Source organism: Stegodyphus dumicola, chromosome 10 (assembly GCF_044657685.1).
Source record: "Stegodyphus dumicola isolate Sdum_Otavi_A_Nest chromosome 10, ASM4465768v1".
In the NCBI taxonomy this organism is placed as follows: domain Eukaryota; kingdom Metazoa; phylum Arthropoda; class Arachnida; order Araneae; family Eresidae; genus Stegodyphus; species Stegodyphus dumicola.
The window spans coordinates 107840228-107851608 of NC_140777.1; positions in this window are offsets into that span (position 1 = coordinate 107840228).

Genomic DNA, 11381 nt, shown 5'->3' on the forward strand with positions numbered 1-11381 from the left:
TTAATTTCTTTAAAGTTGCACAGTAAACACCACGTGATGCGAGGTGGCCAATAGCGAGTGAAGGAGTCATAAGACCGCGAACTAAAATTTTCACTGAAAGCAAAGTCTTTGCTTTAAAACACTACACAGTACTAAATAAATTCTTGGTTAAATAAAAATAAAAGGTAAGAAATATAAGTTGCAATCAAAGTCCATAAGCTTTGTCAGAGCATAGTCCATAACGTAAACTGATCTTGAGTAATGAAGAGTAATAAGATACGTAAAATAAGTAGAAATAAAAGATATACACTGTACACTACCACCCATAATGCATTATGATGTATAGTTCGCGGTCTTTTTATCTGTGGGTTCTTTAATGGCTAGGTATTGTGAGTTTTTCAAAGAAGTTGTGTGCTGTAGTTAGTATTTGCTCATGAATCGGGAGAATTTTTAAACCCTTATGGATTTGCGCGTTCCGCACAAACCAAGGTGCATTTGTTATGCTACGGAGAATCTTATTAGGTAAGACGTTTTTTTTTTCTAGAGTTCAATTTATCCGGCAGCTGCCCATGCAGGAACTCCATAGAGTAGAATTGGTCTGATGAGGGTGATATAAAGATTTCTCTTAGTATTCAGATTTAATTTAGATTTCCTTCCAAGCAGGGAGTAAAGAGACATAAACGCTGCATTAGCTTTATTGATGGTATACTGGATAAGGTCCTTGAAATTTAAAACTTTGTCGACGTACACTCCTAGGTATTTATATGAGCTTGCTATTGGAACAGGTGAATTATCTATTTTAATATTGGAATTAACTGGAAATTTTTTTCTGTATCTGCGATATAAAACAACACAACATTTTTCTGCGTTAAGTTTAATTTTCCAAATTTCACAATATTTGTTGATTAGATTAGCTTGCATTTGGAGTTTGTCAAGACCATTTTGTGGATTTCTAGAGTTGGTTAAGATAACTGTATTGTCCGCATATTTATAAATACTTGAGTGTAGTGGGAAAGGCATGTCATTTATAAAAATATTAAAATATTTCGGTCCTAAAACAGACCCTTGAGGGACGCCTCGGAAAATCTCTTTCTTGATGAGAGAATTTCTCCACATCTTTACTTGAAACGTGCGACACTAGAGATAAGAGTAGGTAGGTTTAATGAAGCTATTAGGCAGAAGGAAATTTGACAATTTGTGGAGTAAGCCAAGCATGCCAGATTCGGTCAAATGCCTTCTCAAAATCGAGAAAGCATGCTGCTACTCCATTCTTTTTTCTAAATTCTTGGGCGATAAATTCTACCAGGTGGAGTATCTGATGAGTAGTACAGTGTCCCTTTCGGAAACCAAATTGGTTCCTATCAATGCCAATTTGGTAAGTCTTGTACTGATGACACGTTCAAAAACTTTGCAGAGAGCCGGTAATAGGCTGATGGGTCTATAATTTTTGGCATATTTAAGGTCTTTTCCAGGTTTCAAGATGTTAATAATTATTGAATGCTTCCACTGAGAGGGAAAATAGCAGTGACGAATGCATGCGTTGAAAATATTAGTGATAAGTACTATACATCTGTTAGGCAGTGCTTGTAGCCCTTCATTTGAGATATTGTCAAAGCCTTGGCTTTACGTTGTTGATAATTTAGTGGCTTTATTATGGCTTTTAATTATGATAGCATTTTCGCCTCCTCTGTTGTGGGGGTCTATCCTCTCTGATAGCCATGAATTCTGAATCTGTCACAAGCTCGAAGATGTGTTTCATTGACTAACATGACATCAATGTCATGTTTTTGGAAGTCGGAGATCGGAGATCATCATTCGTTAAGTGATGTTCAACCCGATAGCCTTTACCACTACATGTTTATCCATACCCTAATAAGAGATGAGCTGAGGTTGTTGCTTACGGATACCGTTAGCATTGAAGAAATTAATTTTTATAAAGCTTTTGGTAGCTGAAATAAGATTAGGAATATTATGAATCGGCTTAAAATTCATAATCAGTATTTGACAGATAATCAAAAACGGCCATGCCGACCTCTAATTTTTCAAATATTCCTTTAGCATTTAAAAATTTTTAGAAGAAATCTTTAATTTGTAACTTTAACCTCTCATAAAATCCTAATTGGCTAGTTTTTGATCCTTTCGGTTGGCTTTCATCGCTGGATGGCTGTTGCCAGGCAGGACTACGTTTAGGGATCTCCTTCGGATTGAGGCCGGGAATTCATTTTTGTCGTAATGGAATTGATTCTTCGTCGCTTCTATTTTGGCTTTAATTTCTTCAATCTGTTTCTGTATATTAAGTGGGTGCTTAGGGCAACCTTTAAAAGAACAAATGTGATCTGCTCCGCAGAGGACACAGACTGGAGGTTTATCTTCATCATTTTTTGTTTGGGAGCAAGTATAGGTCTCGTGAGGTTTTGTACATTTTAAACAGCATGCTTTGTATTTGCGGCGATCCCGCGTATGTCCGTACCGCTGCCACTTATGGCATTGCATGGGGCCAGGGCGAGATTTGTAAGGTTTCCACGAACACGTGGAGTCCTCTTAATTTCTTTATGTCATATATAGCTTTACCTTCTTTATTGCGGGTGCATTCAGCTAAGTATACAGGTAAATGGATAATTTTCCCCTCAATAACATGAGTGATTTGACGGTTTTTTTGGATGGGTATTTCCATTTCTTTTATTTCAGATTTGATACGTTCAATATTAGCAGTCTTTGGCAGTTTCTCGATTATAGCTTTAATCGGTTTCTCGATGTTCATTTTAAAAGTATGGTAGGGGAGTTCAAAGTCAGTGAGCATTCTGTAAATGGTCTCAAGTGAGCATTCTGTAAATGGTCTCAAATATTCATAAAAATCACTGACTTTTTAGTCAGTGACTAAAAAATCAGTGAGCATTCTGTAATGTTCAGAGTCGTAAACTCTGATGGTAAGAGTTCCGCCGGATAAATTTCCGCGGAATTTTTTGATTCGTAACTTTTCTTCAATAGCATCTTTTAATTTGTCCCAGTCGCCTGAAATCGGCTAGGACAGTGGGAGGGGGATATGCCCTGTCGTTTTTGTTGGGGCTATAAAATCACCCTGCTCGTTAGTAGAATACATATTGTCTTCGAGATTTAATTTCTGGAATTTGTTTTTCTGTGCTGGTTCATTAATCTCTGCTTTTGAAAGAGTGCGTTTATGTGCTATGCGAGGTGTAGTAAAACCTTCTTTATCCGTTATGTTTTTCTTATGCTTAATTTTAGCGTTAGTAGATTCGGTAGATTTATTGATTGAGTAGATTTATTGATGAGATTCGGTAGATTGAGTTTCCATAGTAGCTGGGAGTAATTAGTGGGTTCACCCTCAGTTTGAGTTCAATAACGTACTGGCTTAGTGCTGCGATTTGATTTTTGAGATCATTAAGATAAGCTAATTATTCCTCGGACTGATTGGGAACATCTCTAAGTGAGTAATATTCTTCCTCTAGTTTTTGCATAATAAGCATAAGATTAGATGGATGTAATTCTATAGCATGATTTAAACACCATTGCTCGGTCCTTCTAAAAGCCTCCTCTCTCTCCATGATATTTTGTTGATCCGTTCACCTAACCAAATGGCTAAGATTGAATGAAAAACATACTTATCAACATACTTCTGGGACTTAAATAGCCCTTCTGTGCTGTTATATTTATTTTGTGTTTCAGAAAAATCTTGTTTACAAGCAGGTTACATTATAACATAAAAATCAACTTGTGTTAAGAATCACTGAACTGTTGTCTCATCGTACGTACCAGGACCACCAGTATGCCTGATTGTGATCAATTTTCCCCCTTCAATCTTCTACGAGATTTTCCTTCTCCTGAATGAACTACTACAAGTGCCACTTCTGCATTACTAGATAGAGCCTGGTATGTCATACCGAAGGTATCATATGGCTAAAAAAATTACGTTCTGCTCAATTTATTTGCAAAATAAGATGGAAAGGTGGGAAAGAGCACATGTGGTGTAATTTTCTTTAATTACCCTAAAGAAATCACATATAGTGCAGTCAAATTGTCTTTCTACTATGACATTAATGTAAATTATTTTAAGATATGAAGTTTAACATATCGTATGTCTTTAAAAGTTCTTATGCCTTATGTAACTGCCAGCCATTTAGACATATATACTTGCACTTACAAACATGTTTTGAATAAGACAAATATTCATGTTTTTGTATTTTTAAATTTAAAATATCAGTTTTAACTCATGAAATTATAAAACCTATGAAATTAATTTTGTAACACTTGCATTCTTTGATTTTATTTCCAAATATCAGTTAATAATAATAAGTAAAATGTCTTTTCTTTCACATGTACTATTGTTCCTTATTTTGAAAAAAAAAAAGAAAAAAGGTCTAAGCGTTTTTGGTTAAGAAAAGATATTCAAAATGTTTTGAAAATGAACTCATATAAGTATTCGAATACTTTGAAGAAAGAGTCAATAAAAAAATAAATTAATAAAATAATGGGACATTCAATACTCATAATGGTTAGATATCTTTTAGCTAAAGTTACACTTTTCACATGCATTTATCTATATTTTTTGAGTAACTGTTGTTCTATTCCTTCACAAGAATAGCTTTAAATAGAACTTTTGAAGAAATGTTACTTTACTTATTCTTTTCTCCAACTCACTCAATACATGTTCAATTTGATTTAAGTCTGAAGACTAAATGAAGGAAGAAGTTGTGATAACTTCTGGACAGTTAAAACCACATGTGAACATTTAGGACTGCATGTTTAGAATCGTTATCCTGATAAAACATGAATGTATTTTGCATTCCAATTTTCTTGCAGATGCTTTCAAATTTTCATAATAGTTATATACTGATCTATATAATTTTCCACTATAAATGATACAAGATTCTAGTAGAATTGGTTGCCTTTGGTATCTAGAATACTTGAGAATTGTGTAGCGACTATTCATTGACTTCTAAAAGTCTAGAGCAACAAGTCCAAAGTAGGGTTTAAATATCCTTTTATTTAACTTGAGACCATTTACAGTTGGCCAATCCTGGGCTTACATGAAGTCTCCACTTGGGCTTTAACTTAAGATAGAAAATAAGAAACTAATGCTAACTAACTCTACGGAAGTAACTTCCGTACTTCCGTAGAAGAAAAAAAATTGATGTGATCATTATTTTTCCCTCAGACTTCTTATTAAATACTGGTTCCACCTCGTTTATATAAAACGGGATTTTGAAAAATCATTTTGGTAGGGAGTTGTAGGTGGGAAACAAGAAAATACAGGAAAGCTGTTTAAAATTAAAAAAAAAAAAAAAAAAAAAACCTACAAAAGTAAATTTCCCATTCCAGGAGCAGCGAGAAATATACAAACCATTTTGCTTCCAACTTCGTGCTTAACAGTATGCAGAACCATATTTAGACTTAATAAGGTCCTAAGCTATTTGAGATATGGGGCCCTTTATAAGTCTGTTATACAGTACAAAATCCGTAATCTGGACTCATCGGGACTTTGGTTATTCCGGATTATAGATCATCAATTTAAATCTGGTATGATGGCATGCAGAAATTATACAATTAAAAATATGAAACCGTAATTTATGGAATAAAGAGCAATTATGATCTAGTCCATATCAAAATTTACAAAAAAAAAAAAAAAAAGCTTAATATTTATTTGTTTAGTAAACATTTCTTTCAATGTAAGTTGTTTTGTTTTTTTGTGCTAATACTTTCTCTATAATTCTATAAACAGACATAACTTCTTGTTCAGATACAAAGTTCCATTGTTTAAGTCCTGTAATTGCTGTGTCGAGAATACCGACTAACTTGTCAATCGAAATTTTTTCATTTTCAATAACGTTCTTTGTTACTTTCTTCGCTATCGGAAGTTGCGCGTGGGTAAACGCTTTACTGGCTTTAAGCGCATGCGTAAGTTTGTGGCTTTGAGGTCCGGATTATGGATCATTCCAGATAATGGACTTTGTACTGTAATATATTTTAATATTATTTATACTATATCTTAATTTTTGGGCCCCCCCCCCCCAAGAAAGTGGGGGCTTTCAGCTATAGCTCGTGTAGCTTATACATAAATTCGACCCTGACAGTATGCAGTAAGATTTTAAGCTAAAAAAAATTTAATTAGGAAACATTTCTACAGAACAGCAAGCAGCACATTGCTTTCAAAGTTATGAAATCTGACATAAAAAAGTGTAATCTATACAATATGTTCAACAAAACAGTAAACTACCTGCAGAAAGTCTGCACTCATAGCATTCTAAACAGAGCTTCAAGTAAAATCAGGAAGGCAAAACAAACTAACAGAAATTGATGAAAGCTTTTTTACAAAGCAGGTTGAACACTGATTTTTTGTTAAATAAAGATGCGTCAGGTTTTCAGAGTTCCACAGGAACAACTAACAGAAATTTGGTAGCATCTCCCTAACTTTCACAGTCGATGAGATAATATGTAAGTACTGGAGAAAGTTTTAGTGAAGAAATTGAATAGCCACACAATATAATAACAACTACTGAAATATAAATGAATTTTTCTATAAAAAATTAACCTTTATTTATTCCCCACTTTTTTTAAGCCTCAGGTTCTTAAAATACCATTTGAACTTTACCTACAACCAAGAACTAGCAAGTCTGCTCTAGGAACAGGATTTAAAAATTTAAAAACCTTGCTCCACAGAACATCCCAGCTGGTTTTTTTTTCCTTGAAATAAAATACCAAGTATTTTCCTGTGATAAGGGATAACATATCATCATCACAGTCATTAAAATAACTCTGATTTTTTTTTCTATTATGTCATTCACATTTAATGATTTGAGCTCAACTTAATTGCAAAACAAATATTAGATACTTTTGCTTCATAAAACAGAACTCTTAGTATCTAAGCCTGAATTTAAACCAAAGTTTTCCTAAAACAACTACACTAATGATTTTAAAAATACTGATAATTCTTATATTGATTTAAGAATGTATAAAATGGAAAATTTATTGAAATACTGAATGCATAATTCACTTCAATACATAATTTATCTTCTTTTAATATGTTACATTATTCCAGAAATTCATATACAGTCAAAAGTCGTTAATCCGGACTCGTCGGGACTTCGATGATTCCGGATTATAGATCATCAGTTTAAATCTCGTAAGATGGCATGCAGAAATTCTAAAATTAAAAATATGAAACCGTAATTTATGAAATAAAGAACAATTATGATAATTATTATAAAAAGCATCAAAATTTACAAAAAAAAAAAAAAAAAAAAAAAAAAAAAAAAAAAAAAAAACTTAATATTTATTTGTTTACTTTATTAAACATTTCTTTCAATGTAAGTTGTTTAAGTTGCTTCGTTTTATGTGATAATACTTTCTCTTTAATTCTATAAACAGACATAATTTCTTGTTCAGTTACAAAGTTTCGCTGTTCAAGTCCCGTTAATTGCTGTGCCGAGAATGCCGACTAACTTGTCAATCGAAATTTTTTCGTTTTCACTAACCTCTCTGTCACATTCTTCATGTCTTTATCCATTTTTTGCAGCAATTCCACTTTTTGTTTGTTGGACATTACTTTCGTTTTGTAGATCCTTTGGAAGTTCCAGCATCGGAAATTCTATTTGACATAATCGAAAGTTCAAGTTTACTTTTATAAAATTGCTCTTACAGTCTGCAAAAAATAATAAGCGGGATCCAATTCGAAGATTAAGGAACAACGCAATCATTAACTGAAATAGATAATTAGATAATTTTAGCTTACACCGTCCGTTATACATTAAACGCACAGGCGAAAATGTATTCTGCACTTGCGCACACGCATATGCGCAGTAGTCAAGGTCTTATGCGCACGCGTAAAATGCCTGTGCGCATGTACCAACGCGGCTTATGCGCAGAAAGTTTTTAGCTTTGAGGTCCGGATTATAGATCATTCCGGATTATGGGTGTCCGAATTAACGACTTTTGACTGTATACAGTTTCATTTTTTAAAAATAATGTACTATACTTAAGAAAGATCTCTCAAATGATGTTGAATTTTAACGATGGCTGTTACATTTTTCAGTCAGTTGTACACTTCTATCAGAAGCAAAAATGTTTTATTCACTACATTCCACCCTTTTGTAGTTCTTTGAATACTGTATATATATTAATAAAACAATTTGAAGGACCAAAGTCCATAGCTATCCTATAACAGTTAATATGCATGTATAATACAAGCTCTTGATCATCCAAGGTGACCTTGGTGTATATTACTTTGAATAATCAGTCTATCATATAAAAAAACTGAAATTTATTAATTCTTGAAATTATTCTTAGCATAAAGAATATCAAAATTTTCTCAGTATCTTGCACAGAAGATCCCCCACTCTGTGAAATTCCTAAACAAATATGAAGTTAACTGAATAATATTACTACAAACTGAACATAAATTTCAGAAGTTTTTTCCCACCAAAATATACTGAGGAATGGGTACTTGCCATTTTATTTACCACGTTCACATTCTAGGCGCCTAAATAAATGTAATGAATTAATAGAAAAATCAAATTAAAATTCAGTTCAAATTTACATGGACTAGATTATTGAACTATTTGAAACTCAATTCTGTTGTAAAACATATTAACATTTAATTCTTATATTGTTTGGCTAATTCCATTTTTTAAATCTTTATATACAAATTTAGAAATGACTACAGATTAAGACAACTCTGACCAAATGAAATTTAATAACATCAATAAAATGTAACAAGAAAAAGTACAATTCAAATGAAATAGAATTTAAAAATTTTGAAAATCATTAGAGATTGAGGGAATGGAATTTGCCTAATTTAAGTTTAATTAAATACATTCCATTTATTTCTGAGAAACATTTTCCTTTGTTAAGACTAAAAATTTAAAAAAGGAGAGTAGGCAGCAATGAATTATTCTTCAATATAAAAAATGTCCGAATTTCCATACTGGCTTTAGTTACCTATTAAATAAAAGTCCACAGGAGACATGCAAATAAATTTCTAAAATTACTACACTCAAAAGTCTTTAATCCGGGCTCGTTGGGACTTCCGGATTCCGGATTACAGATCATCAATTTAAATCTGGTAAGATGGCATGCAGAAAACAAAATTAAAAATTTGAAAACATAATTTATGAAATAAAGAGCAATTATGATCTAAAGGATATCAAAATAAAAAAAAAAAAAAAAAAAACTTAATATTTATTTGTTTACTTTATTAAACATTTCTTTCAACGCGTGCATGCGTAAAGAATACATTACGCATAGTCGAAATTAGAAAATTGCAATCAGAAAACTATTTGATGTGTATCCGTAATATAATGACGAGAAATTTGATTTAAATCATATCAAAAACGGAGTACATTGAGATGAAATACTACATTTAGCAAGGAATTGCAAGCCGAATAAAATAAAAACATCTGCCCTGAATATAAGGATAGTGCTGACAGATCAACTTCCAGTTCATTGCGCGCCGTGATGTTCCTCCCCCCGCAGAGCAGTGTAAAATTGATAAACGGATTTCGGAAAGGTTAGAGAAACAAAGGATATGCCTTTATACATTTTTTGCAGCAATTCCACTATTTGTTTGATGGACATCAAAACATGCTTTCGCTTTGTAGATCCTTTGGCAGCTCCAGAATCGGAAATTCTTTTTGACATAAACTAAAGTTCAAGCTTACTTTTATAAAACTGCTCCAACAGTCCGCAAAAAATAAGCCAGATCCAATTAGAAGATTAAGGAACAACGCAATCTGCAACATTAACTGAATTAGATAATTTTAGCTTAGCTTATACCGTCCGTTATACATTAAACGAGCATGCGCAGAAAGTTTGTAGCTTTGAGGTCCAGATTATAGATCATTCCGGATTATGGACGTCCAGATTAAAGACTTCTGACTGTATTCTTATAATAGAAAAGGGGTGGTCAATGTATGCTGCAGGAAAGCTTCTCGAACAGAAAGGTGATGATAAAGAAAAACTAAGTTATTTTATGAACTTGAGCATACTCTCTATAGCCACACTTGGAAATTTTCATTTTTGGAGGGTTAAAAATCTATTATCACATGTGCCACTAAAATGAAAGGTAAAGTTCAATAGGAAAATTTTTCACAGATAACAACAAGTTTAACGAATTAATCAAATGAAAGAAACGAATTTAACAAATTAATTTCGTTTCTTACGACTTAAAATTTACACACATGCTCAGACATTCATACCCAGAATTTAAAAAAAAATTTTTTTTGTCAATAATGAAATTCTGAATTTAGTTTCAGTATTGCATGATAATCAAAACCAACACTTAAATGTCACGAACATATTTAATGAACTTTTGTCATTATGCAGAATGATACTGGCACAGCTATAACATACTAATTTTTACTTGAAAAAAAATGCTCAAATTTTTTTAGTATGATTAGTCTTCATAGTAAAAAAATGCTGGATACATAGCTCAACCACTAAAAACTGCTATTGATTGGAAACTTGCCTTTACTAGAAAATCCACGAGCATAGCCTTTATACTTTAATATCATAAATTACATGAAATAAATAAAACTATTAAAAACTAAATTCCATATTTATTCAAATTGGTAGGACTATCTGCTACTGCTTTTTTTTATCCTAAAAATAAATAATTATTAAATGATATGCATGGCTGGAAATTTCTGAATACAGCAAATGACATACTCTTATTTTAATGCCTTTATTTTTTAAATTGCTTCCAAATGAATTTGTTCTTAATTATATCCAAAAAATTAAAAGATTAAAATTGCAATTTAAAAGGTCTACTAGACTTTTCGAGAAATGAAATACTCAGCAGAGAATGCACAGCTTATGTTAATTATAATTCTGAAGAGAAATTCTTGCAATTAGAAAAGCCACTACTTTTCAAATTGAAACCTTTTCCCGACTGCGATATTTTAAGTTTAGAAATGAAAAGGCAGATGTTATTAATGTCTGGATAAAAGGTAGAGAGTTAAAAACTGCAAGCAGAAAGTAAAATTAGCTTCTATAATTAACAAACATTCGAAAGTGAATTGTTGGGCATTAAAATAACACAAACAAGAACTAATTATCATACTTATTCAAAAAAATACAAAGAGGAAATTCTATATAGACTAAATAAAAATAATATTTACAGAAAAAGTGCACAGCAAAAATGGATGAGAAAAATACACATGTATGAATAAATTTTCAAACTGATACATATTCAAAAGAACTGCATGACGAACAGCAACAACGAACTAGCTACACACAGAAATGGCATTTTTCTTGAATCATCAAATTTGGCACATAATCAGATAAAATAAAAATTTTCACACATAAAAAGCAGACTTTTATCCTAGAATATAATAAAATTCAGTAATTAAGATCAGAAAATCTTTTACCAATCTGTTAGGCCAAGAACTTAC